Source organism: Tursiops truncatus, chromosome 6 (assembly GCF_011762595.2).
Source record: "Tursiops truncatus isolate mTurTru1 chromosome 6, mTurTru1.mat.Y, whole genome shotgun sequence".
NCBI classification, from domain to species: Eukaryota; Metazoa; Chordata; class Mammalia; order Artiodactyla; family Delphinidae; genus Tursiops; species Tursiops truncatus.
The window spans coordinates 54202214-54228941 of record NC_047039.1 but is presented as its reverse complement, the minus strand read 5'-3'; the positions used below and the strand labels follow the sequence as shown (position 1 = coordinate 54228941).

Genomic DNA, 26728 nt, shown 5'->3' with positions numbered 1-26728 from the left:
CACTCTAGAAACAGATCTTAATGAAATGGAGATATGTAATTTACCTGAGAGTTCAAATTAGTGGTCATAAAGATGCTCACCAGGTTGCGCAGTGGTTAAGGATCCACCTGCCAATGCAGGAGACATGGGTTCGAGCCCTGGTCTGGGAAGATCCCACATGACGCAGAGCAACTAAGCCCATGTGCCACAACTACTGAGCCTGCGCTCTAGAGCCCATAAGCCACAACTACTGAGCCTGTGTGCCACAACTACTGAAGCCCACACACCCTAGAGCCTGTGCTCTGCAACAAGAGAAGCTACCACAATGAGAAGCCTGTGCACCACAACGAAGAGTAGCCCCCGCTCACCTCAACTAGAGAAAGCCCCAGAGCAGCAACGAAGACCCAACGCAGCCAAAAATAAATTAAAAAAAAGATGCTCACCAAGATCAGGAAGGCCATTCATAAACAAATTGAGAATATCAAAAGAGAAACAGAAAATATTTTAAAGTACCAAACAGAAATCACAGAGCTGAAGAATATAACAACTGAATAAGAGAATAGTAGAGTTCAGTAGCAGACTAGATTAAAAGAAAGAAAGGACCGGTAAATTTGAAAGCAGGGCAGTGGAATTCAGTCTGTCAGAGAAGAAAGGATGAAAAAGAGTGAAGATACCTACAGGGACTTATGGGATACCATCAAATGGTCCACTATATGTATTAAAGGGGTCCCAGAGGGAGAATAGAGTGAGCAAGAGGCATAAAGCTTCTTCAAAGAAATAATGGCTGAAAACTTCCCTAATTTGGGGAGAGAAGTTGACATCTATATCCAGGAGGCCCACAGAATACCAAGAAAAACAAAAAGATGCCTCTAAAGAGACACAAACCAGACACATTATAATTAAAATCTTGGAAATTAAAGACATAGAATCTTAAAAGCAGCAAGAAAAAAGCAACTTGTTACTTACAAGGAAGCCCTCATAGACTATCATAGGAATTTTCAGCAGAAACCTTGTAGGCCAGAATGAAGTGGGATGATATATTTATAGTGCTGGGAAAAAACTGCCAACCAAGAAACCTACCCAGCAATATTATTCTTCAGAATTGAAGGAGAGATAAAGAGTTTTCCACCAAACAAAAGTAAAGGAAATTGGTGAAGTGAAGGCCATGACACTGGCCTTATAAGAAATCTTAAAGAGCCTTCTTCAAGTGGAAATGAAAGGATGTTAATTAATAACATGAAGCATGAAAGTATAAAACGCCCTGGTAAAGGTAAATATGTAGTTAAATTCATAATATGCTAATATGGTAATGATGGTGGGTGAATTTCTTATAAATATAGTGTAAAATTTAAAAGACAAAAGTATATACTGAAAAGTATTATATTGAAAATATAATTTCAATAATTTATTAATGGATACAAAATATAAAAAGAGGGAAATTGTGACATCAAAACATAAGATGCATAAAGTTTGTAGAGCTTTAGTATGTGTCCAAAATAAAGTTGTTAATGGTATAAAATAGACTGTTATATGTATAAGACTTTTTAAGAAAGTGTCATGGTAACTACAAAACAAAAACCTATAGTAGAGTCACAAAAGATAAAGGAATCAAAGTGTACCACTACAGAAAATCACAAAGGAAGTGAAAAGGAAAGTAAGGAACAATGCAGCAATAAAACCAACCAGAAAACAATTAACAAAATGGCAGTAGTAAGTACTTACCTACCAATAACTACTTTAAATGTAAATAGACTAAATTCTCCAATCAAAAAACAGAGTGGCTGAATGGATTGAAAAAACAATTCCCAACTATATGTTGCCTCCAAGGGACTCACTTCAGTTTTAAGGACACGTGTGGACTGACAGTGAAGGGATAGAAAAAGATAGTCAATGCAAATGCAAGCCCAAAGAAAGCAGGAGTACCTATACTTATATTAGACAAAGTAGACTTTAGCCAAAGAATGTAACAAGAGGCACTTTATTATAGAGTGATAAAGGGGTTAATTCATTACGAAGATAAAACATTTGTGAATATGTACCCCAAAATAGGAGCATCTAAATATACAAAGTGAATATTAAGAAATCTGAAGGGAGAAATAGACAGCAATATAACAATAGTAGCAGATTTCAATACTCCAATTTAAATAATGGATAGATCATCCAGACAGAAATCAATAAAGAAACATTTAGTTGATTTACACTTTAGACTAGATGAATCTAACAGACATATACAGAACATTCCATCAAAGAGTAGCAGAAAGCACTATATTCTCAAAAACATGTTCTCCAGGATAGATCATGTTAGGCCACAAAACAAGTCTTGAACTTAAGAAGATTGAAGTCATACCACATATCTCTTCTGACCACAGTGTTACGACACTAGAAATTAGTTTCATGAAGAAAACGGAAGATTCATAAATACATGGAGATTAAACAACATGCTCTTGAAAATCCAATGGGTCAAAGAAGAAATCAAAGGGATATTAAAAAAAATATCTTAAGACAAATGAAAATGGAAACAACATGCCAAATCTTATGGGATGCAGCAAGCACAGTTCTAAGAGGGAAGTTTATCATGATAAATGCCTACATCAATAAACAAGAAAAACCTCAAGTAAAAAAACCTAATTCTACACCTCAAGGAACCCGCCAAAAACAAGAATAAACCCTAGAGTTAGTGGAATGAAGGAAATAATAAAAATCAGAGCAGAAATAGAGACTGAGAGGACAATGGAAAAGATCAATGAAACTAGGAGCTGTTTTTTGTAAAGATAATGAAAATAGAAAAAGTTTTAGCTAGACTTACCAAGAAAAAAGTGAGAGTGCTCTAATAAATAAAATTATAAATAAAAAAAGAGAATTACAGTTGATAACATAAAAATACAAAGAATCACAAGAGATTCCTGCCATTTTTGGATAGAATTAATAGGATTTGTAAACTTTGGCTAAGGCAAAACTTAATTGAATAATGAGATATGAAAATCTTCAAATAGATTTTGCAAGATTTCCAAATTTATTTTTCATATGAAGTGTCTGTTATTGAAGTATGGTTGAATTACAATGTTGTGTTAATTACTGCTATACAGCAAAGTGACTCAGTTATACATGTATATACGTTATTTTTCATATTCTTCTCTATTATGGTTTATCACAGGATATTAAATATAGTTTTCTGGGCTATATAGTAGGACCTTGTTGTGTATCCATTCTATATATACCAGTTTGCATCTGTTAATCCCACAGTCCCAATCCATCCATCTCCCACCCCCTTGGCAACTACCAGTCTGTTCTCTATGTATGTGATTCTGTTTCTGTTCTATAGATAGGTTCATTTGTGCCATAGTTTAGATTCCACATATAAGTGATATCACATGGTATTTGTCTTTTCTTTCTGACTTACTTCACTTAGTATGATAATCTCTAGTTGCACCCATGTTGCTGCAAATTATATTATTTCATTATTTTTTATGTCTGAGTAGTTTTCCATTGTATTTACGTACCACATCTTCTTTATCCATTCATCTGTTGATGGACACTTAGGTTGTTTCCATGTCTTGGCTATTGTGACTACTGCTGCTATGAACATAACTACGGTATGAACATACTACTGCTGCGTGTATCTTTTTTTTTTTTTTTTTTGCGGTACGTGGGCCTCTCACTGTTGTGGCCTCTCCCATTGCGGAGCACAGGCTCTGGATGCGCAGGCTTAGTGGCCATGGCTCACGGGCCCAGCCGCTCTGCGGCATGTGGGATCCTCCCGGACCGGGACACGAACCCGTGTCCCATGCATCAGCAGGCAGACTCTAAACCACTGTGCCACCAGGGAAGCCCTATCTTTTTGATTTATAGTTTTGCCCGGATATATGCCCAGAAATGGATTGCTGGATCATATGGTAATTCTATTTTTAGTTTTCTGAGGAACCTCCATACTGTTTTCCACAGTGTTTGCACTGACTTAATTTCCCACCAACAGTGTAGGAGGGTTCCCTTTTCTCTGCACCCTCTCCAGCATTTGTTATTTGTAGAGTTTTTAATGATGGCCATTCTGACCAGTGTGAAGTGGTACCTCATTGTAGTTTTGATCTCTTTAATAATTAGCAATGTTTAGCATCTTTTCATGTGCCTATTGGCCATCTGTATTTCTTCTTTAGAGAAAATGTCTCTTTATGTCTTCTGTCCAGTTTTCTATTGGATTCTTTGGGGGTTTTTTGTTGTTGAATTGTGTGAGCTGTTTGTATATTTTGAAAATTAAGTCCTTGTCAGTCACATCATTTTGCAAATATTTCCTCCCATTCTTTAGGTTGTCTTTTCATTTTGTTGATGGTTTCTTTTGCTATGCAAAAGCTTGTAAGTTTGATTAGGCCCCATTTGTTTATTTTAGTTTCTATTTCTATTCCCTTGTGAGACTGACCTAAGAAAATATTGGGAGGATTCATGTCAGAGAATATAGGCAAAACATTCTATTCTAGGAGTTTTATAGTGTCATGTGTTATGTTTAAGTCTTTAAGCCATTTTGAGTTTATTTTTGTTTGCAGTGAGAGGGTGTGCTCTATTTTCATTGATTGACATATGGCTGTCCAACCCTCCCAATACACCTTGCTGAAGAGAGTGTCTTTTTTCCCATTGTATATTCTTGCCTCCTTTGTCTAAGATTTATTGACCATAGGTGTGTGGGTTTATTTCTTGGCTTTCTATTCTGTTCCATTGATCCCTATGTCTGTTTTTGTGCAAATACTATGCTGTTTTGACTACTGTAGCTTCATAATATTGTCTGGAGTCTAGGAGGGTTATGCCTCCTGTTTCCTCCCCCCACCCCACCCAGGATTGCTTTGGCAATTCTGGGTCTTTTATGGTTGCATATGAATTTCAGGATTATTTGTTCTAGTTCTGTAAAAAATGTCATGGGTAATTTTATAGGGATCACATTAAATCTGTAGATTGCTTTGGGTAGTATGGACATTTTAACAATACTAATTCTTCTAATCCCAGAGCATGGGATATCTTTCCATTTCTTTGAATCATCTTCAATTTCCTTTATTAGTGTTTTATAGTTCTCAGTGTGTAAGTCTTTCATTCCTTGCTGAGGTTTATTCCTTAGTATTTTATTTTGGGGGGTTGCAATTTAAAAAGATATTGTTTTTATGCATTCCCTTTCTGATATTTCATTGTTGGCGTAAACAAATGCAACTGATTTCTGTATGTTAAGCTTGTATCCTGCTGCCTTGCTGAATTTGTTTACCAATTCTAGTAGTTTTTGTATGGCGTCTTTAGGGTTTTCTCTATATAGTATCATATCATTTGTATATAATGACAATGTTACCTCTTCCCCTCTTCCCTTATAATTTGGATACCTTTTGTTTTTCTTTTTCTCTTCTGATCACTGTGGCTAGGACTTCCAATACTATGTTGTATAGAAGTGGTGAGAGTGAGCAATGTCTTGTTGCAGATTTTAGTGGGAAGGCTTTCAGCTTTTCACTTTTGAGTATTATTTTGGCTGTGGGTTTGTCATAGATAGCTTTTATTATGTTGAGATACTTTCCCTCTGTAACCACTTTCATAAGTGTTTTTATCACGAATGGATGTTGAATTCTAACAGATGCTTTTTCTGCATCTATTGGGATGATCATGTGGTTTTTCTTTTCTTTTGTTGAGGTGGTGTGTCACATTGATTGATTTGCATATGTTGAACCATTCTTGTGAACTTGGGATGAATCCCACTCGGTCATGGTGTATGATTTTTTTTTTATGTGTTGTTGGATTTGGTTTGCTAATATTTTGTTGAGAACTTTTGCATCTATATTCATCAAATATATTGGTCTGTAAATTTCTTTATTTGGTGGTGTCATTGTCCAATTTTGTTATCAGGGTGATGGTGGCTTCATAGAATGCCTTGGGAGTGTTCCCTCCTCTTCAATCTTTTGGAAGAGTTTGAGAAGGATCAGTATGTTTTTCTTTGTATGTTTGGTAGAATTTGCCTGTGAAGCCATCTGGTCCTGGAGTTTCGTTTGTAGGGAGTGTGTTTTGTTTGTTTGTTTGTTTTTAATTACATATTCTATTTCATTTTTAGTGATTGGTCTGTTCAAATTACCTATTTCTCCTTGAATCAGTTTTGGTGGGCTGTATGTTTCTAGAAACTTGTCCATTTCTTCTAGGTTGTCAAATTTTGGGGCATGTAATTGTTCATAGTATTCCCTTACGGTTGTTTTGTATTTCTGCAGTGACAGTTGTTATGTCTCCTCTTTCATTTATTATTTTATTTATTTGGGTTCTCTCTCTTTTATTCTTGGTGAGCCTGACCAGTGGTTTCTCAATCTTGTTTATCCTTTCAAAGAACCAGCTCTTAGTGTTGTTATTTTTTTCTATGTTTTGAATCTCTATTTTATTTATTTCCTCTCTCATGTTTATTCTTTCCTTCCTTCTGCTGACTTTAGGTTTTGTTTTTCTTTTTTTAATACTTTTAACTGGTAGGTTAGGTTGTTTATTTGAAATTTTTCTTGTTTTTTGAGGAAGGCCTATTTCATTATGAACTTCCCTCTAAGAACTGCTTTTGCTGCATCCCATGGATTTTGTATGATTGTATTTTCATTGTCATTTGTCTCAAGGAATTTGTTAATTTCCTCTTTGATTTCATCATTGACCCATTGGTTTTTTAGTAGCATGTTGTTTAGTCTCCATATAATCATTTGTTTTCGCACTTATTTTTCTGTGGTTAATTTCTAGTTTCATGCTGTTGTGGTCAGAAAAGATGCTTGAGATAATTTCTACACTCTTAAATTTGTTGAGGCTTGTTTTGTGCCCTACCATGTGGTCAGTCCTAGAGAATGTACCATGTGCACTTGAAATGAATGTGTATTCTCTTTTTTGGGGATGTAGTGTCCTGAAAATACCACTCAAGTCTAACTTCTATTTTATCATTTAGGATCTCTGTTGCCTTACTGATTCTCTGTCTGAAATACATGTGCGTTGATGTGAGTGAGGTGTTAATCTACTATTATTGTATTCCTGTCAATTTTCCCCTGTATGTCTCTTAGTATTTGTTTTATGTATTTGGGTGCTCCTATATTAGGTGCATATATGTTGATGAGTGTAAAACCTTCTTCACGTATTGATCCTTTTATCATTATACAGTGTCCTTTCTCTTTCTCCGTGGCCTTTGTTTTAAAGTCTATTTTGTCTGATGTGAGTATTGTGACCCCTGCTTTCTTGTCATTTCCATTTGCATGAAATATCTTTTTCCACCTGCTCACTTTCAATCTATGTGTGTCCTTTGCCCTAAAGTGGGTCTCTTGTAGGCAGCATACTGTAGGCTCTTGTTTTTTTTGTCCAATCTGCCACTCTGTCTTTTGATTGGAGCATTTAGTCCATTGACATTTAAGGTAAGTATTGATAGATATGCATTTATTGCCATTTGAAACCTTGTTTTCCCATTGATTTTATATTTCTTCTTTGTCCCTTCCTTTTTCTCTTTGTTTTTCCTTTGGTGGCTTGATGATCTTCTTTTGTTTTATATTTATGTTCTCTTCTTTTTTGGTTTTTGTAAGTCTGTTGTATGTTTTTGATTTGTGGTTACCCTGTTTTTCAAGTGTGTTAACCCCTTCCTATATCTACTTGCCTTAGACTGGTAGTCACATAGGCTCAAACACATTCTGGGAAAAAAAGTCTGATTTTCTTATTCTCCTCCCCCACATTTTTTGATTTTGATGTCCTCTTACATCTTCATGTTCATCTTTTGTTGTTCACTGTGGTTATCATCACTTTCACAGAAAACCTTTTTGATTTCTTTTTTAATCTTTGTTCTGGCTTATTTAAGTGATTTATGTTCCAATTGTAATTTTCTCTTTCCTATAGATTCTTACTTCTTTTCTATTTAGAGAAGACCTTTCTTTGTCTTTTACCTTTTATTTTTTGGCCATGCCACATGGCCTGAGGGATCTTAGTTCCCCAACCAGGGATCGAACCCATGCCGCCTGCAGTGGAAGTGTGGAGTCTTAATCACTTAAAGGGAAATCCCAGAGAACCTTTCAATATTTACTTTAGGATAGGTTTAGTATTGCTGTATTCTTTTAGTTTTTGCTTGTCTGAGAAATTCTTTATCTCTCCTTCTCTTCTAAATGGTAATCTTGCTGGGTAGAGTATCCTAGGTTGCAGATTTTTCCCTTGTAGGGCTTTGACTATACCTTGCCACTCCCTTCTGGCCTACAAAGTTTCTGTAGACCAATCAGCTGATAGCCTTATGGGGGTTCCCTTATATTTAACTCTTTGTTTTTGTCTTCCTGCCTTTAGAATCCTCTCTTTATTTTTAACTTTTGCCATTTTTATTATAGTATGTCTTGGTGTAGGTCTGTTTGGGTTTATCTTGTTCGCAATCCTCTATGCTTCCTGTACCTGGATATCTGTTTCCTTCTTTGGGTTTGGCAAGTTTTTAGCCATAATTTCTTCAAATACATTTTCGATCCCCTTTTCTCTTTCTTCCTCTTCTGGAATCCCTATTATGTGTAGATTAGCACACTTCATTATTATCCCATAGGTCTATTATATTGCTTTCTTTTTTTTTTTTTTATTTGGCTTTCTGTGTTCTGTCCCAATTGAGTGATTTCCATTATTCTATCTTCCAGGTCACTTTTCATTCTTCTGCATTATTCATTCTGCTCTTCATAGCCTTTAGCTCGGTTTTCATCTCTGCAAATGAGTTTTCTAATTTTTCTTGGTTCCTCTTTCTAGTTTCCTTTTACAGTAACTCTGCCTTTCTGTCAATAGTCTTTCTTAATTCTTTCAGTATTTTCATTATCCCCTTTTTGAATTCAGTGTCAGACTGAAGAGGTCTGCTTCATTGTTTGTTCTTTTAGGGGAATGCTCTTGGTGTTTTAACTGGAAGTGGTCCCTCTGCTTCTTCATTTTACTTATATTTCTCTTATTCTGTGAGTTTAGGAGAAACAATTATCTACCATGGCCTTGGAGGGCTATTTATATGTGCGGGCATCCCTGTGTAGCTTGTGAGTTTAGTATATTTGGTGCGAGGACTATTTTCACTATGTATATCTGCCGCCTCTTTCCTTAGCATGTGCTGGTCATTATCCCTTGCTAAGGGGTATGTAGATGTGGTGGCTGGTGTCCAGTTCTGGGGTTCTCAGCTGAGGTGGCAGCTCAGGTGCACCACCGGAGTATGGGATGGGAGCAGAGGTGGCTCACGACCACTCCTGGAGTTTGGGTGGGCGGCGGCTCCTGACCACTCCAGTATTCCACAAGGGTGGCGGCTGCCTGTGATCACTCCAAGGGTCCGGGAGGAAGGTGGAGGGGGGCCTGTGACCAGTCCCAGGGTCCAGGTGGGCACGGGTAGTGGCTAATGACAGCCCTTGGAGCCTGTTCAGGCAGTGTCCTCCTGCCCTCTGGGAGCGAGTGCACCCAGGGAAAAAGACTACAACGTGGTCCTGCCTCTCCCCTCATGCACCCCTCAAACAATGGCAACTGACCTCTAAGGCAGCCCCGGCTTCTTCCATGTAAAGCTCAGCTGTGGTCACACTGGATTCCAGCATCCCCAGTCTGTCTCCACACAGACAACCCCAGTCCTCTCCCCATTTCTGATCTCCAAGTCCCAAATTCCAGCATGTGGCCCGCTCCAGAAGAGTGAGTCAGGCTGGGGACTGCAGGGTGGTGACACTGACCATTTGTGCAGTTCTTGCTCTGCTCTGGCTGCCACTAACTGGCTGCTGTGCTCTCCCTCAAGGATCTGAAGCTCCCTTTCTGTCCAGGCCAATCTCCTAGCCAGCTAAGGGGCTACCCAGGGGGCAGGAACTTTCCGTATTTCACAGCTCTCTCCCAGGGCCACAAGTCCCATCCCAATTCCTTTCTAACTTTCTTTTTTCCTCCCTGGTTATGTGCCGAGTTTCTTGCCCTTTCAGCAGTCTGTGGTCTTCTGCGAGCATTCAGTAGATATTCTGTGAGAATCATTTCACATGTAGATATTATTATTTTTTAATTTTTATTGGAGTATAGTTGATTTACAATGTGTTAGTTTCAGGTGTACAGTGAAGTGAATCAGTTATACATATACATATATCCACTCTTTTTTTAGATTCTTTTCCTATATAGGTCATTACAGACTATTGAGTAGAGTTCCCTTTACTATATAGTAGGTCTTATTAGGTATACAGTTATATTAGTTATATATATTATATATAGTACATATCAATCCCAATCTTCCAATTTATCCCTGCCTCCCTTACCCCCTGGTAACCATAAGTGTGTTTTCTACATCTCTAACACTATTTCTGTTTTGTAGATAAGTTCATTTGTACACTGTTTTTTAGATTCCACATATAAGTGATATCGTATGATATTTGTCTTTCTCTTTAGGACTTACTTCACTCAGTATGACAATCACTAGGTCCATCTAGGTTGCTGCAAATGGCATTATTTCGTTATTTGTTTTGGCTGAGTGATATTCCATTGTATATATGTACCACATTGTCTTTATCCTTTCCTCTACTGATGGACATTTAGGTTGCTTCCGTGTCCTGGCTATTGTAAATAGTACTGCAATGAACATTGCAGTGCATGTATCTTTTTGAATTATGGTCTCCTCTGGATATATGCCCAGGAGTGGGATTGCTGGATCAATGGTAGCTTTATTTTCAGTTTTTCTAAGGAACCTCCATACTGTCCTCCAAAGTGGCTGTACCTTTTACGTTCCCACCAGCAGTGCAGGAGGGTTGTCTTTTCACCACACCCTCTCCAGCATTTGTTTGTAGATTTTTTGATGATGAACATTCTGACCAGTGTGAGGTGATACCTCATTATAGTTTTGATTTGCATTTCTCTGATAATTAGTTCTGTTGAGCATCTCTTCATGTACCTCTTGGCCATCTGTATGTCGTCTTGAAATTGGGTTGTTTGTTTTTTTGATATTGAGCTCCATGAGCTGTTTGTCTATTTCGGAGATTAATCCTTTGTCCATTGCTTCATTTGAAAACATTTTCTCGCATTCTGAGGGTTGTCTTTTCATCTTGTTTATGGTTTCCTTTGCTGTCCAAATGTTTTAAGTTTCATTAGTTCCCATTTGTTTCTTTTTGTTTTCATTTTCATTTCTCTAGGAGGTGGGCCAAAACTGATTTTGCTATGATTTATGTCATAGAGTGTTCTGCCTATGTTTTCCTCTAAGAGTTTTATAGAGTCCAGTCTTACATTTAGGTCTTTAATCCATTTTGAGTTTATTTCTGTCTATGGTGTTAGGGAGTTTCCATTTCATTGTTTTACATGTAGCTGTCCAGTTTTCCCAGCACCACTTATCGAAGAGACTGTTTTTTCTCCATTGTATAGTCTTGCCTCCTTTATCAAAGATAAGGTGACCATATTTGCGTGGGTTTACCTCTGGGCTTGCTATCCTGTTCCATTGATCTATATTTCTGTTTTTGTGCCAGTACCATACTGTCTAGATTACTGTAGCTTTGTAGTATAGTCTGAATTCAGAGATCCTGATTCCTCCAGCTCCATTTTTCTTTTTCAAGGTTGCTTTGGCTATTCAGGGGTTTTTTTGTTTCCATACAAATTGTAAAATTTTTTGTTCTAGTTCTGTGAAAAATGCCATTGGTAATTTGATAGGGATTGCATTGAATCTGTAGATTGCTTTGGGTAGTATAGTCATTTTCACAATGTTGATTCTCCCAATCCAGGAGCATGGTATATCTCTCCATCTGTTTGTGTCATCTTTGATTTCTTTCATCAGTATGGTATAGTTTTCTGAGTTCAGGTCTTTTGCCTCCTTAAGTAGGTTTTTCCTAGGCATTTTATTCTTTTTGATGTGATGGTATATGGGATTATTTCCTTGGTTTCTCTCTCTGATCTTTTGTTGTCAGTGTATAGGAGTGCAAGAGATTTCTGTGCATTAATTTTGTATCCTATAACTTTATCAAATTCATTGATGAGCTCTATTCGTTTTCTGGTGGCATCTTTAGGATTTTCTATGTAGAGTATCATGTCATCTGCAAACAGTGACAGTTTTACTTCTTCTTTTCCAGTTTGGATTCCTTTTATTTCTTTCTCTTCTCTGATTATTGTGGCTAGGACTCCCAAAACTATGTTTAATATTAGTGGTGAGAGTGGACATCCTTGTCTTCTTCTTGATCTTAGAGGAAGTGCTTTCAGCTTATCACCTTTGAGAATGATGTTTACTGTGGGTTTGTGGTATATGGCTTTTATTATATTGAGGTGGGTTCCCTCTATGCCCACTTCCTGGAGAGTTTTTATCATCAATGGGTGTTGAAATTTGACAAAAGCATTTTCTGTATCTACTGAGATCATATGGTTTTTATTCTTCCATTTGTTGATGTGGTGTATTACACTGATTGATTTGTGGATATTGAAGAATCCTTGCATCCCTGGGATACATCCCACTTGATCACAGTGTATGATTCTTTTCATGTGTTGTTGGATTCCGTTTGCTAGTATTTTGTTGAGGATTTTTGCATCTGTATTCATCAGTGATGTTGGCCTGTAATTTTCTTTTCTGTGTGATATTTTTGTCTGATTTTGGTATCAGAGTGATGGGTGGCCTCATAGAATGAGCTTGGGACTGTTCCTTCCTCTGTAATTTTTAGGAAGAGTTTCAGAAGGATGCACGTTCGCTCTTTTCTCAATGTTTGATAGAATTTGCCCGTGAAGTCATCTGGTCCTTGATTTTTGTTTGTCAAAAGCTTTTAAAGCACAGTTTCAATTTCTGTACTTGTGATTGGTCTGTTCATATTTTCTATTTCTTCCTGGTTTGGTCTCAGAAGGTTGTACCTTTCTAAGAAATTTGTCCATGTCTTCTAGGTTGTCCATTTTACTGGCATATAGTTGCTTGTAGTTGTCTCTTATGATCCTTTGTATTTCTGCAGTATCAGTTTTAACTTCCTTTTCATTTCTAATTTTATTGATTTGAGTCCTGTCCCTTTTTTTCTTGCTAAGTCTGGCTAAATGTTTATCTTATCAAAGAACCAGCTTTTAGTTTCATTGATCTTTGCTATTGTTTTGTCTCCATTTCATTTATTTCTTCTCTCATCTTTATGATTTCTTTCCTTCTATTAACCTTCGGTTTAATTTGTTCTTTAGTTGCTTTAGGTGTAAGGTTCGGTTGTTTATTTGAGAGTTGTCTTATTTCCTGAGGTAAGATTGTATTGTTATAAACATCCCTCTTAGAACTGCTTTTGCTTCATCCCATAGGTTTTCGATCATCATTTGTCTCTAGGTATTTCTTGATTTCCTCTTTGATTTCTTCAGTGAGCCATTGGTTACTTAATAACACATTATTTAGCCTCCATGTGTTTGTGTTTTTTTACATTTATTTCCTGTAATTGATTTCTAACTGCATAGCATTGTGGTCAGAGAAGTTGCTTGATATGATTTGTTTTCTTAAATTTACCAGGGCTTGATGTGACCCAAGATGTGATCTATCCTGGAGAACGTTCCCTGTGCTCTTGAGAAGAAAGTGTATTCTTCTGTTTTCAGACAGAATATCCTACAAGTATCAAGTAAGTCTATCTGGTCTAATGTGTCATTTAATCTTGTGTTTCCTTATTGATTTTCTGTCTGGATGATCTGTCCATTGGTGTAGGTGAGGTGTTAAAGTCCTGCACTAAGATTGTGTTACTGTCCATTGCTCGTTTTATGGCTGTTAGCATTTGCCTTATGTATTGAGGTGCTCCTATGTTGGGTGCATAAATATGTAGAATTGTTATATCTTCTCCTTGGATTGATCCCTTGATCATTATGTAGTGTCCATCCTTATCGCTTGTAACAGTCTTTAAAGTCTATTTAGTCTGATATGAGTATTACTACTCCAGATTTCTTTTGATTTCCAGTTGCATGGAAAATCTTTCTCCCATCACCTCATTGTCCGTATGTGTCCCTAGGTCTGACATGGGTCTCCTGTAGACAGCATATATACAGGTCATGTCGTACTACTCCGCCATCTTGATAGCTACCCCCAAGATTTCCGAGTTATATAATTAAAGTCTAATCTATGACTATTAGAGCATAGTTATTAATAATAGCAGACAGGTGTGGTCTTTTAAGCAAACATCATCTGAAAATTAGAATAACATTATGAACATTATTTTTTCATAATGCAATTTGCTTTAAATAATTTTTGCCCATGACTAAGAAATTAAAAACAAAATAGAAGGCTATGATTTCAGTGGCAAGAGGAATTTCTAGATTACATGTAAAAGGATAGTTTTTATCTAACTGAAAAGTATTGTAATGAAATCTAAATTCAGAGTCTGTTTAGACATGTGATGGCATATATTTCTAAACTGGGTGACCTTTCATCTCCTATTTCTACCACCACACCATTAAAATACAGTTATTATATTACGTTAGGCCAGAGGACAATGAATAGAGAAGTTGAGCTTCTCAAGGGGTAGGGGTATGAATTTTCTCTGTACCTATAATGTCAGAAAAATGAATGAAGTGTTAATTCTGCAAAAACCTGCTAAGTAAATTTGAGAAATAATAACAGCTACATGTTTTCACTTATTGCTGTGTCCCAGGAGCTTTTAAAAAAACTTAGGCATAAAATTTAATTTTTGTGGGCCACAGTTTAATTATCTCTAAAATGAAGCTGTAGAAAGAGATGATGTAAAAAGGCCCTGCCCAGTTATCTCCTGGAACTATATATGTAAACAGAACAGCAATATCCACTCTAGAGTAAAATGACTCTTCCTGGCAAAACTTTTCACTTTATTGGAAACTTAACAATTTTTAAGCCAAATTCATATTTGTTGCCTCATTAAATCCCTCCATCAAACCTATGAGGCAGATTTTATTACTTGCCCTTAGTGTGTGAATGACTGGGATTGAAAGATTCTTGAATTGACCAGGTCATCCATCAAGTAAGTAGAAGATAACTGAATACTGTCTTGTTTAGTCCGAGACCAGTTCTTTTGCCTCTATACTAATGGCTTTCCTTGTTTCTATTTTCTGGTTTTGAATTATATTTGCATTGAACATTTTCCACTCTCACATTTACTTACATTCTCTGGCTGTTTTATGTTCATACAATTTATTTCCTCAATCAAAATTTCTCTTGTTTGTATATATGTGTGTCTTTCCTAGTTTAGTTCCTACATTGCTCTGCACATAGTAGGTAACAGAGGCTTACTTGGTCAGCTTTACGTTTAGATAGTTTTGCTTTGAAATTTGCTATGAATTACAGGAGGTTAAACTGCTCAAATATATGAAAAATCAATTCCTCTTCAAAAAAAATATATCAGGTGGCCTATAGATCCTTACTAGGTTGTTAAATTAGTCTTGATTCAGCTCTGGTAAAGCCTGCATTTTTGAACTAGTTGGGTTATTTCATTTGCTTTCACCGCCTGGAATGTGACAAGACCTTTTAGTCTTCTTTGGGCTTTAATGGTATTCATGGAAAAGCAGACTAAATTTTTTTAAAGCGAATGAGGTGTCAGCTTCCTTAGTGACTCATTTTCTCTTTTGTCTGTCACTATTTTACATTCTCTGCCTCAGAGCCACTATAGAGTAACCAAATCGTAAGAGGCTATTAAGAGAGCATTTGGGAACCTCATGAAAACACTTTAAAAAAATCAGAACCAGGACTCAACATTAATTTTAATATTTTCCTCAGTATCTAATTTCTATCTCCACATTTACATCACAGAAAGATTGCATATTGATAACAGCATTCATCAGATGATCTTTCAGCTTCTTCAACATTTTACCATTTAGGCTCGTCTAACACTCTGGTGAAATATGTTTTAGACAATAGATGTGAATAGGCTGACTGAGCCTCTGCCCACTAACAAACACTTATTTGTAGTTTTCTAAAAGTCTTCTTGTAAGAAAGAGATCTCTTTGGCCATTGTTGTCTGAAGTTCTTGTATTTATTTCCATAATTTGAGTAAGCTCCTTATTAAAATGAAAATATTTTGACTTGATGTTATTATATCGATCTACTTATATATAAGCATGTAGTAACCAACAACATATGAGCAGCACCCTGGGGAATGAATGTTGATGCCCTACGGAATTTGTCTCCCAGCAAAGGTCCACATGGGGCACAATTATCATGGTCAGGCCCTCTCTTCTCTCACATACTCTGGTGTGAATATTTTGATAACCACTAGATCTTTGGCATTGAGGATTTACCAGTCCTGTTGTTGACTCTGTTAGCAATTGCAAAGGCTCATGACATGTAGACATTTGTAATTTTTCTCAGGCACAACACAACTTTACATAACAAATTTTATGACTGATGTGGATAAGTGAAATGCCTATTTGGTAAAGGGGTCACTTGCTTGAAAAGGGAGTATCTCCTATCATCAAAAATCCTGGAGTTTTTTTCATGTTATTTTGTAATTTCTATTTGAATTTCTATTTCCATTAAAGTTTTGGCTCATTTTTTTCTTAATTTTCAAGCAGTTTAGATTTTTTTCCAGGTCATATTTTTAGAGGGTAAATTTTTATTTTTTTCCAGGTCATATTTTTAGAGGGTAAATTTTTATTATGTATTTCTAATTTTGATTATGAGTCAAGAAAATGGCTTGTCTCTAATTTTGATCCTTTCTGTTCTTGATCTTCCTACACAACCATACGTATGTATAAACAGTATACCCAGAGTTCATTAATATCAGGTCCTCCTTTTCCATACTTTGTGGTCTACTGAACTCGTCCCCTTTCTTTGAGATAATGACTAAAATACATTAGTATTGGAAGTATTATATATTAAGCTAAGTCTATTCTTCCTCCCTTCCTTTCTAGTTTCCCTTTAATGGCTTTTGAATGTATAGATTTTGGACTTTCTATGTCTTAATAATAGACAATTCTGTTACTTACTTATGTACTCTTTGCATCTCTCTCATTTATTGAGTTTCTTCTTTAACTTCTGAGTATTGGAACTATCCTCCAATTTTGTTATTTTCTACTTCTTGCAACCTCCATGTTTAGATTTTTCCTCCATTGCTTTAAGATATTTTCTGTGGTATATTTTTTTATTCTTAGAAAGCTTTGTTTGAGCTACTTACTGTAAGGTCGGATCTTAACAAATGGCACCGCGAAACAGAGAAAAGCTTCAAGTGAGTTTTATTAGGGAGCGCTCCCGGGCAAGGTTCAGTGGTCTGAGAGCAAGGGGCCAGAGAAGTCGCACCCGGGCGAGGGTTGGGCAAGATTTTATAGGGGAAGAAGGGAAAGGGGTGTGGTGACTCTGGGAGGGTGCAGGGTATTCCTTATTTGGTGGTCTCTTCGGGTATTGTGGCAATATCTGGTGCCGGTTGCATGAGTCTTGGGACCGTTAGTCCCGCCCCTCGAAAGGCAGGAAGGCTGGGCTGGGTGGAAAGTCCCCAGGTCAGTCCCTGGAACTGGGTGGTCCGGAGAGTTTCAGTCTGATGCAACCTGTGAATCTGATTGCGTTCCCCTGCCTCAGGCCAGTTGGCCTTACATCTTTGGTGTAATGGGGCAGCGTTCTGATCTCTGGCTACTTCATGCTGAATGGGGGTGTCGAAAGGGGAGTCGGGCGACCAGAGGTCCGAGGCTTAGGGGAGACCAGTGGGGGGTTCTGTAGGAAGCAAGGTGTAAGGACGGAGGAGCATGTGGTTTGTGGCCACCCTAGAGACTTCCTCCATGCACCTGGGAGCTTAAGATTGCTGTTAGCCAGGTATAGAGGGTGGATCGCCACCAGTTGGGGAGGCGGACTGTTGGTGTTTGCGTTGGAGTTCTTAAGCGATGGAGGGTGTTTACGTTGTCTTCAATGAGTCCTGTTTCATTGATGTAATAGCATCATTCCTCCTGTAGGAAGAGGCAGGTACCTCCTTTGTCAGCCGTCAGGAGATCCAGGGCTTGTTGATTTTGGAGGGCTACTGAGGTGATCTGGTGCTGGAGGTGATGGAGGCGGCAGAAGCCTTGATGGCTAGCTGGAGTTTGTTCTAGGTCCCGGGATGTTGAGACACTGTGTGTTAGGGCTCCTCCCCTGATGCCTGCAGCAACGAGAGAGGAGGCAAGGGAAATGCCTGCGACCATAGGGAGAAAGATGGCCCTTTGGCCCTTAGAGAGGTCGAGGGCCTGCGTGAGTGCTATCAGTTCAGCTCTTTGACAGGTTGTCCCTTCTGGGAGGCTGTTAGCCTTGATAATAGTTGAGATAGTTACCACTGCATAGGCTGCCCGTTGGCATCCGTCAGGACCGAGTATTGACCTGCCATCTACGAAGGGGGTGTCAAAGAGCCCCTCTCTCGGCGGGCTGAGGGCCTCTATGACTTGGGGGCAGGAGTGGGAAGGGGAGGTCCTGGTGCCAGAGATAGGCAGGAGGGAAGCCAGGTTCAGGTGAGGGGAGAGATCAAGAGAAATAGCTGGGTTTTCAATGACTAGTAGGTGGAACTCCTGGATGCGGGAGGGGCCCAGGAGGGAGAGAGACTTGTGGCCTAGGAGGTCGACCAGCCGGTGGGAGGAAAACACAGTTAGTGGGTGGGCCAGAGTCAGTTTGAATGTTTGTTTGGTCAGTTCGGCTGCCGCTGCTAGGGCCCGAAGGCATGGTTGCCATCCCTGCATGGTTGGGTCTAGCTGTTTGGAGAGGTAAGCCACGGGGCGGTAGGAAGGCCCTACAGGCTGGGCAAGGAGTCCAGTGGCTATTCCGGCCCGTTCATCCACAAAAAGGTGAAAAGGTCCGTTTGGGTTGGGCAGAGAAAGGAGAGGAGAAGATATCAGAGCGTTACGGAGGATGAGAAAGGCCTGTCGAACGGCAGAAGGAGAGGTGAGGGGTCCTTGAGGGGTTTCTTTAGTGGCTAGATATAAGGGTTTAGCAAGGAGAGCAAAGTTAGGGATCCAGTGTCGGAAAAATCCTATAAGACCCAAAAAGGAGAGAATTTGTTCCGCTGTTTCCGGAGGCTGGAGTTCACGGGTAGTCCAGGTGCGGTCGGCTGTTAGACCTTTTGTGGTAGGGGTAAGGTGGAGCCCCAGGTAGGTTACAGAAGATACAGAAAACTGAGCTTTGGCTGGGGAGACCCGATAACCGTGAGAGCCAAGGTAATTGAGAAGATCTGCAGTGTGTTGTCTTGAGAGGCGGGCTACAACGGAGGAATTCATCTACATATTGAAGGAGTGTGTTGGGGGCAAGGGAGCAGGAAGTGAGGTCCCGTGCGAACGCCTGACTGAAGAGGTGAGGACTGTTGCGGAAGCCCTGGGGAAGAAGGAAGTATGAGTATCTGGATCCGTCCAGGTAAAGGCGAAGAGGAAATAGGAGTCGGGATGTAGGGGGGGATAGTGAAAAAGGCATCTTTGAGATCCAGAACCGTAAAGTGGGTTGTGGATGGGGGGATATGGGAGAGCAAGGTGTATGGGTTTGGTACTACTGGGGGGAGAGGAATTATGGCCTCACTGATTAGTCGCAGGTCCTGGACCAGGTGATAATCCCCAGAAGCCTTGCAGACAGGTAGGATGGGGGTGTTGCAGGGAGAGTCAGTGAGGATAAGGAGTCCCTGGTTTAGGATTCTGGTGATAATAGGTTGTAGGCCCCTAAGGTGAGTCTCAGAGATGGGAAATTTGGAGGGGTCCTTTAGGTGGATGAGGACGGGGGAATGGTGTGTTGCTATTATGGGCTTGGGCTTAGAAGTATCCCAGACTTGGGGATTGATTGGGTTCGGTGTGATTGGAAGAGGGGGAATAGGAGGGGGAGGGTTCTAGAGACAGGCCGAGAAGAGGAAGCAGGAGTTGGGAGGAGGGGACCTTAGGGTCAAGTCTAACCAGCTGCAGGGAGGCCCCTAAGTGGAAAAGGACATCTCGGCCTAGCAAGGGAACTCAGCCTAGCAAGGGAACTGGGCAGGATGGTATGACTACGAAAGAATGAGTAAAAGGGAGTCCTTCGATATGACATGGGAGTGGACCGGTCTGGAGTGGGAAGGAGAAACTGACCCGGAGTAAGTAGGCAGGACCGAATAGGTGGCCCCCGTGTCCACCAGAAAAGAGATGGACTTACCCACTACCTGTAGCGTTACCCTGGGCTCGGCGAGGGTGATGGGGGTCTTCGAGTCTGGGCGCCATCAGTCGTCAGCCAATCCCAGCAGTTCGAGTGGTAATGCTGTTGGGTCGGCCTGCCCCCTGCATGGAGACGCTGAGGGAGGGCCAGTCGTAGGGCAGTCACTCTTCCAGTGGCCCGTTAGCCCGCAGCTGGGACAGGGCTTAGAAGGAGGTCAGGGATTGGGACATTGGCGAGCCCAGTGGCCTTCTTTTCTGCAATTGAAGCAGGCCCCCGGCAGGGTTGCCTTTCGTGGACCCCTGCCAGGGTGTCGGGATCCAGCCGGGTGTAGAGAGTTAAGGCCTCTGTAAGGAGATTGAGAAAGATAGCTGGATTTTCGTTGGGTTCTTGGGTTATCACTTCCTTATGAGCAGCAGCCTTCATGCCAGCCAGGAGGCATTGGATCATGAGGTCACGTTTACGGTGGCCATCTTGGCCATCCTGATAAGTCCAGCCTGGATTGGTGCCAGGTACGGCAGTCGCTCCGACAGGCATGGAGTTGTCGGTAAGGTGAACCTGATCTGCATGGTTTCGGGCAGCAGTTTGAATTCTTTCCCTCTCGTCAGGGGTCAGAGTAGAAGATAGGATCACAAAGATGTCGTGCCAGGTTAGATCGTAAGCTTGAGAGAGCTAGCGAAATTCTTTGATGTAGCGGGAAGAGTCGGCAGAAAAGGAGCCTAATCGCTTTTCTATTTGAGAGCGATCTTGGAGGGAAAATGGACCATGAACTCTAACTAATCCTTCCGCTCCTGCTACCGCCCTCAGAGGGCATTTGGATCTTGGGAGTTGTGAGAGCGTGTTTGTGCACCACTGGTGAAGCAAAGGGCGTGGGAGGAGAAACCGTTGAGGGTAGGCGGGGGAGCAGTTGGAGGGGCCGGAGCCGGTTCCGGAGGAGGAGGGACCGCTTCAGGGTAGGTTGGAGAGGAGCTCTGGAAGGGGGAGAGGTGGGAGATTCCGGTGGGTTGGCTAGTGGAGAGGGTCATCGTCAAAGGAAATTAGGGGCTTGAATGTAGGAGCTGTCTGTTTGGCAAGAAGGATCTGGAAAGTGGAACAATCGACACAGAGGGAAGGGCGGGAGCGTAAATACCAGAAGGGCTGAACATAGGGGACCTCGGACCATTTGCCCGCCCTGCGGCAGTAATTATCCAGATCACGGAGGATGTTAAAATCGAAAGTCCCTTCAGGAGGCCATTTGGATTGATTGTCTAGAGATTGTCTAGAGGATACTGTGGCCAGGCCATAGTGGAATAGAAAATAAGCCGTCGGCGACGGAGATCTTGGGAGAAACCGAGGGCTGTAAAATTGGCTAGGAGACACCCCAGGGGCGTCTTAGGATCTGGTTTTGATTGTGAAGTTCCCATGACCCCCAGTCTGTCCCTGAGTGAATGGAGAGGGAGAGAGGCGTCCCTGGTCTCCAATTCACGGCAGGTCGGAGGGCGATTGGGACGTCTCCACAGTTGCCCAAGGCCCGGAGAGAGGATGGAGGAGTCCCTGACGCGGCCGCAATTAAGGACAGGGAGTCTGGTGGGCAGGGACTCTGTGAGTCGGAAGGAACAAGGGAGCGGGACTTACCCCGTTTTCTGCCGGATCGGGTGGATGAGTAGAGGTTCCCTGGTTGTCTCCTGGGGGAGGAGCGGCCCGCGCGGTAACCCGCGGGGCTTGGTACCCCTCCCGGGTTTCGGCACCAAATGTAAGGTTGGATCTTAACAAACGGCACTGCAAAACAGAGGAAAGCTTCAAGTGAGCTTTCTTAGGGAGCGCTCCCGGGCGAGGTTCACTGGTCCGAGAACAAGGGGCCAGAGAAGTCGCACCCGGGCGAGGGTTGGGCAAGATTTTATACGGGAAGAAGGGAAAGGGGTGCGGTGACTCTGGGAGGGAGCAGGGTATTCCGGCAATATCCGTTGCCGGTTGCATGAGTCTTGGGACCGTTAGTCCCGCCCCTCGAAAGGCAGGAAGGCTGGGCCGGGTGGAAAGTCCCCAGGTCAGTCCCTGGAACTGGGTGGTCCAGAGAGTTTCGGTCTGAGGCATTGCGGTCCCCTGCCTCGGGCCAGTTGGCCTTCCACTTACATTTCCTAATATCTTCTGTATCTAATTTTGTCTTCTATCAATCAGCGCCAGTTCTTTCTTTCTTTAGTACTGTGCACACTGTTTTTGGATTGAGTTTTCTCTCTCTGGTTGATGAAGAAACTTTTTAATGACTCTACTATGCTTTTGTTAGCCTACAAAGCCAGCTTAAAGTCTGAGATAGTTATTGAAGGACATTGTGTTGGGTAGAAGGCAGTTTTTTCCCCAGCTTATTGGGTAGAAACAGGAACCCTTGCTGAAGAGGCTGCCTGACACTTGAGTCGAGTCTCCTAATAGTCTCTCAGCCTGGGGACAGTAGGCCTCAGGCTATAATGCCAGTTCCTTTATAGTGGTCCAGGGCCATCAGACACATTATACAGAATGCATGTAGACTTTGCAGGTTCCCACATCAATGTTGTAGTAACTTACCCCATTTCTTATGCCTTGAGGTGCTCTCTCAATGTTGTGGTGCTGACTCCAAACATAGTAGGAAAGATCTTCTGTTTGTCTTCCAAACAGAGGGTGTCTTGTAGAGCTGAGGTTGCACTGGTACCAAGCTGGCAGTGAGCCCAAGTAGAAGGTTAAATTGGAGTTGTGAGGGTTTGGGAAGAGACGTGCATCATAGGTCCTATTTTGGTTGCTGGAGTCACAATAGCAAATGGGGAAGCCATCGTTCCTACTCTTATGACTCCTGTGCTTAAGAGGGGGAAGGAAAATGTAACTCATAAGTTAAATCTCAGATAGTGATGTGCTATGAAGATTATCAACTAAGAATAAATAAATGATATGTCTGGGAGATGTCAGAGTTGCATATACTTGGATCATGAGGGAAGTGATCTGAAATAGGTAATAATAAGGTGAGAAGAACTGAATGTGAAAGAGCTAGATGTACAAAAATTCTGGAGCTAAACAAACATTCAAGGCATAGAAACAGCATAGGCAATAGCCCCCAAATAGGTTTTGTGTTAGAATTCAAAGGAAGGCCAACGGAGTTGAAAGATAGTGCTCTGAGTACAGATAAATGCAATGATATCTGAAAAAGGGATGAAAATGTTTTCTGTGGCCTTAATATAAAGCCAGTTGTCAGCATTAAATACAAAAGATTTCTGAAGAAAATATTACATCAAATATAAGCATAAAGTGTGTAACTCTGCAAAAAAGGTTGTCTTTCTTTAGTAAAGTAGATAGATATACTGCAAATTTGGTTATCTTTTCAGTAACTATACAAAGCTCTCTGGATAGAATGTTGATCATCAGGATCAAACATGTTAGACAGTTTCATACTTTGCATCCTATTCTCAGGTTACTCCTTTTGATTGGTAAACACTTTTTCTTTTCATCTTCTTCAAGAATAAATTATAGGCTAAAGACCAAAATGGAGATGCAGAAGAACCAGGCCTCTGTCCCCTGACAAAGATCAACAAAGAAACAGCTATCCACAAAGAGCTCCAGAGTCCGTGTATAAAAGCAACACAGCAGAACAGAAAACCAGAAGAAGGGCATGACTAAATAGAGAAGGGAGACAGCTTCATCTTGCCTGCATCATCCCTCCACCAAGCTGGTACTGCTTAGACCCAAGAGGGAACTTCCCATCTAGAAAGAGTTTGCTGCAAAAGGAAGAGCATGGTGAGTAGTAATTAGCTTCCCCAGGCTTTTGGGACACCCAGTGAAGGTCTTTCTATGGTTTCACCCCATGCAAGCTAGCAAAGCCAAGATATATAGAGATGACTAGCAACAAGAAAGAAAACGGTGGCTACCAATAGCAGCCATGCAGCAGGAGTGATGGTGGATCACAGTGACCTGCTCTATAGGATGACGATACTAAAGGGGCCAGCAAGGTCACCCCAAAGAGAACCCTCTCTCTTATTTTACCCCACAGATATTTGCATTTGCTGACGTCAGCCCAGGGCTCTGTGTAAGACACCAGTCTAGAACGCCTACTGCCGACCACCTGGCATGCACTCTGGACAAGCCTCTGCACCCGTGCAAGTCCAGGAGTAGAAAGTATCCACCCACCCACAAGAGAGCATGCCTATAGCCAGGGCCCCTGCAGCTGCCAGTGAGCCTGTAGTTGGCCCCAATCGTTGCTGTATGCTTTGGTCCCACCAATGATGTGGGCCCCTTAAGCTGTCCCCCATAGCTGAGTGTGTGCACACACTGGCTCTGGACACCACCATTTGCCTGCCCCAGTTCTTAGCTGCTGAACTAAGAGGTGCCACTGAGGACCCACCCCACTGCGTTGCTTACCACAGTTGTTGATTCTGTGCACCACAGAGGCCTGAGATGTTGCAAACCACCGGATCTAATGCCAAAACACACCCCACGCTTGTAGCCCTGCACCACTTGAGTCAGGCTCATACTATGCTTAAGCCACACTTCTGTCCACAGGTAAAAGTCTTCTCTTACCACAGTCAGTCCATGAAGTCTGGATCCATGAAGTCTGGAAGAGGTAACTGCTGCTTCAAATGTGCTGATGCCTATGCAGGGCTACAAGGGACATAAAGAATTCGAGTAATTATTATGAAGATGGTCAGAGAGCTATTAGAAAACACAGGTAAGCAATTTAATAAAAACAGAAAAAATGTACATGAACAAAATGAAAAGTTCCACCAAAAGAAAACGTAAAAAAGACCTGAGCAGAAACTTTGGAGCTGTAGAATACAATGAGTGGATGAAAGAATTCAACAGAGTTTTCAACAGCAGACAGATCAATTGTCCAATCAGAGAAGAAAAAAGAAAAAAGAACGTCTATGGGACTTACAGGACAACATCAAGATAACAGCAGAGCCCCAGAAGGAAAAGAGGAAAGGGATAGAAACTTACTTCTTTAAGGAAATAAGGGCTGAGAAATTCACAAACCTGGGAAGGGATTTGGACATCCAAGTATGTGACGCTAATAGGTGACCCCCAAACTTTAACCCAGAATGATCTTCTCCAAGACACATTATGCTAAAACACCAGTCAAAAGTCAAAGAAAGGATTTAAAGGAAAGATAATTTTTTAAGGTATTCGAGAGTACTTCTATCAGGGTATCAAGCAGCTTTCTCAGTAGAGACCTTGCAGGCCAGGAGAGAGAGAAACAGCCAACCAAGACTATTTTACCAAGCAAACATATCCTTCATAAATGAAAGTGAGATAAAAACTGCCTAAGAAACAAAAAGCTGAGGGAATTTATGAACGCTAAACCTACCTTACAAAAAATGCCGACAGGAGTTCATCAAGCTGAAGGTACCATGAATATACAATACACTGGTAAGCATATAGTCATATTCACAATACTCTAGTATTTCAATCTAGGGATACGTTAACTATTCTAATATCATTAACTACTTTAATATAAAGGTTAAAGAACAAACGTATCAAAATAGCTGTAGTTGGATGTCACCATCATGGCATGAAATGTTTTTCTTTTTTTCTCTTTCTTTCGATTTACAACTAACTGGACGTCTACGTCCATAACCAAACCAAACGGCCTCTGCACAGTACACCAGGACACCTGAGAGATCACCCAGTGGACGTCTAAAGATGCTGCAGCTCCAAGTCCTGAGCCTGCCTCACCCTCAAGTACCACCACAGGAAAAACGTAATCTGGAGAGTACAAAAGTGGGAAGACACTCATGGGAGATAGGGGATTTGTGGTGCTCTCGCCAGTCTGACAGAAGAACTTGGCAAACCAGCTGAGCAGGATAGAAACAAGTCTGGAGGCAGACAAAGGGAGGAATGGCCGGAGTAGACCCCTCTCCCCAGAGCTCACTTGGTGAGTGCAATGGTGGCAGCAGTGACAGCAGCTACTTCTCTGGCAGAGGAAGTGAAAAGTGCAAGCACCTGCAAACGTTATAGCTGGAGGTTCCTCTCAGGCAGAATGCAGATTTCTGAGAAGGGGCCTCTGTGACTGACTGGGAGAGGGAGAGGAAAGAAGGCAGACAGGAAAACATTCAAGGAAAGTGTTACCTGCTATCTGCTCAGGATTTCAGCAGGAGATCCAGCAAGAGACCTCTGAGAGTCTTGCAATCAATCAGAGACTCCACTAACAGGTGTGTTGGGGACCCTCAAAGCCCCAGGTGCTAAGACCACACGTCCCGCAACTCTGCAATACCTTTCGTTTTTATATGTACTCTACTCTCCCAAGTGTAGTAGCAGGGACAGTCTGGGCCAGTGAGAAGTCAAAAACTTGGGCTATATCACCACCTTCTGGTAAATAAAAGGAAGTTTTGTTTTGTCAGCATGTTAAGGAAACGAAGATTTTTGTAACTAAGAAAGGTGTTCGCTACTTTACATGTTACAGCAAAGGCACAGTTAGTTAATGATACACTAGGAAAAATCATGGTACCACCAAAAGAAAATGACTATTCTCCAGCACCTGAACTCAAAGATATGGAATACTACAGTCCAACAGATAAATACCTCAACATAGCTGTTTTGAAGAAACTCAACAAGCTACAAGAAAACTCAAAAAACTCAAATATAATTAATGACTAGAAGGAATACTTTACCACAATAATTGAAATTATAAGAAAGAATGCATCGGTGCTAGAGGAGATCAGATGGAAGAAAGAGAAAGTGAAGTAGATGACAGGAATTTAGAAATGATTTAGACGGAAGAGGAGTGAGAACTAAGATTTGAATAGAGTGAAGAAATTCTATGAGAGCTATTAGACTCAATTAGGAAAACCAAGATAATGATAATAATGG

General features: G+C 41.0%; 1 long non-coding RNA gene across 1 annotated transcript in view; it reads right to left on the bottom strand.

The window, feature by feature from the left end:
• Positions 1–20287: 20287 nt before the first annotated feature.
• The window catches only part of LOC141278972 (uncharacterized), an 88010-nt gene continuing 81569 nt past the window's right edge, over positions 20288–26728 (bottom strand). The window contains exons 5-7 of the long non-coding RNA XR_012332499.1: positions 24443–24523; positions 22466–22593; positions 20288–21688 (exon numbers count right to left, since the gene is read on the bottom strand). This is a non-coding gene — a long non-coding RNA (uncharacterized lncRNA). The remainder of the gene's footprint in view (positions 21689–22465; positions 22594–24442; positions 24524–26728) is intronic.